Source organism: Orycteropus afer, unplaced genomic scaffold (genome assembly GCF_000298275.1).
Source record: "Orycteropus afer afer isolate SDZICR_OR568_19922 unplaced genomic scaffold, OryAfe1.0 scaffold00038, whole genome shotgun sequence".
NCBI classification, from domain to species: domain Eukaryota; kingdom Metazoa; phylum Chordata; class Mammalia; order Tubulidentata; family Orycteropodidae; genus Orycteropus; species Orycteropus afer.
The window spans coordinates 10,724,049-10,726,104 of record NW_006921625.1 but is presented as its reverse complement, the minus strand read 5'-3'; the positions used below and the strand labels follow the sequence as shown (position 1 = coordinate 10,726,104).

The 2,056-nt window shown below is 52.5% G+C and overlaps 1 protein-coding gene across 1 annotated transcript in view; it reads left to right on the top strand.

Annotated features, from left to right (window-relative positions):
- BTBD16 (BTB domain containing 16) overlaps positions 1 to 2,056 on the top strand; it is a 57,937-nt gene that overhangs the window by 8,752 nt on the left and 47,129 nt on the right. The gene's annotated exons all lie outside the window — the stretch shown is intronic.

Genomic DNA, 2,056 nt, shown 5'->3' with positions numbered 1-2,056 from the left:
GGGGAGCCCAACGTAAGTCAGGCTTTTTGAGGACTATTGTCTCAAATGAAGACATCAATGGAGAATGTGCCAGGCATCTCACACGGATTTCCCCTCTTAGTGCTCCTGATGACTGCAAAGTAGGCTCATTGTCCCCATTTTACTGAGGAGAGCCTGGAAGCCAAGAGGCTGTCCAGGGTCACTGGGCCAGGAAACAGGAGGCCAAGGATTCAGTTCCACATCTGGGTGATTCTACCCAGTAAACACACCATTGTGAGTGTTGCATGCTCTAAGTGCACCTCAGATAGTTTGCTGTGGGAAGTCCATACGTCCACGAGAAGCATACAGACATTTCTCTTCCCCTTCTGCCTCTCTCTGCCATGGGTCACAACTGGGGCGGCAAGCTCCCACCCTAACAGCACATCCCCAATACCCCCGCCATAACACTTCATCACATATCATTAATTCCAACTAGTCTCTAGTCCTAAAGGAGCCTCGGTGGCACGGTGGCTAAGTTCTCAGCTGCAAAGTTTGGCAATTCGAACCCACCCAGCGGTTTCATGGGAGAATGATGTGGCAGTCTGCTTCCATAATGATCACTGCCTTGGAAACTCTATGGGGCAGTTCTACTGTGTCCTACAGGGTCACTGGGAGTCAGAATCAACACAACGGTTGATTGACACTTGATTGACACCACAACAGTCTCTAATCCCAGTGAGGAGACAACTCACAGATGCCATTCAGTCCTTAGCCTTTCCCATGATCCTGAAATGAAGACTAGCCCCTGGGGTCTGCAGAGCCATATGATAAATGACACACCTCGCCAAGTAGCCATCACAGCCAGGAGAGCTCAGTGTGGTTACTTCTGGTGCTGGCACCTCCCGGCTCAGCTGACCACAGTGATGTTTGTGAGGACAGCTGAGCTCACGGCATTGCCCATAATTTCCAAAGCCCACTGCTCCATTTTGAGGTCATGATCTGAGCTCTTGACCCTAGCCAGCTGTCCCCAGACGTGTGACCCAAACCACCAGGGGGATTTAGGGTGGCTTGAGTCAGGTCCGCTCCTCTTGTTGGATAAACAACTCAAGCTCCCACCTCCTTCCTGAGTCTGAGTCACTGGCAGCTGTCCTCTCCCCTTGGAAAGGGCAACACGTAGCTGCTATTATTCCCGACACAGGCCCCCGCCCATAGCCCCCTCCATCCCACTGGTCTGCAAGGGCTCCCGGGATCATTGGAAAGCAGTCTGGCAAGGGTGACAGTGTACCACCTAGACAGATGTGCTCATCAAGTGTCCCTTGGCTGGTTGCCTTCCTGGAATGACCATCCTCAGACTGTGACTATGTGACTCTCATAGTGCTGTGCTTCCTTGCTCAGCATGATGAGTGCATGGTATTTATGCAGAAGCATCTTATCAATACCATCCTTCCTTCGCTCAATATTTATGATGCACCTGCATGCTGGCTCGGGCTGTAAACAAACACAGTCGCTCTGTGTTTTTCTGTTTTTCTGGAACACAGAGCCTGGTGCAGAGGACAGACAAGTAAACAGGCAACCGCAAGACCTGACAAAAGGAGTTGAACGGGTGCAAAAAGAGGGTGGGCAGAGAAGAGGACCCTTATCTCAGTCTCTCAGAGGAAGCAACACTGAGCTGACCCTGAAAGATGAATAGGAGCTCGTTGAGTGAGGAGAGGAGGAGAGTGTGTCAGGCAGGGGAACAGCATATGTGAGGGGATGGAGGCAAGAGACAGAGGGGCTCAGGCAGCGAGGAGGTCCGGGGCAGGGGGTGTGGAGAGTTGAGGGTGCAGAGAGAAGTGGAACTGAGATCAGGGAGGTCTTGGGACTGTACCGAGAAGTGGGAACTTCGCCCCTGGAGCACTGGGGAGACACTGAAGGGTTTTCAGCAGGAGAGATGGGGGCACGATGTGGTGTGTATTTCAGAAGCTCTCTGGGCTGCAAGTGAGGAGTTGGTCAGAGGGGAGCAGGGCTGGATGCTGGAGCTATGGCAATGATGGGAGGAGTTGATGGTGATGGTGGCTGAAGGATCCCTGGTGACGCAGTGGTTAAGTGTTTGGCCACT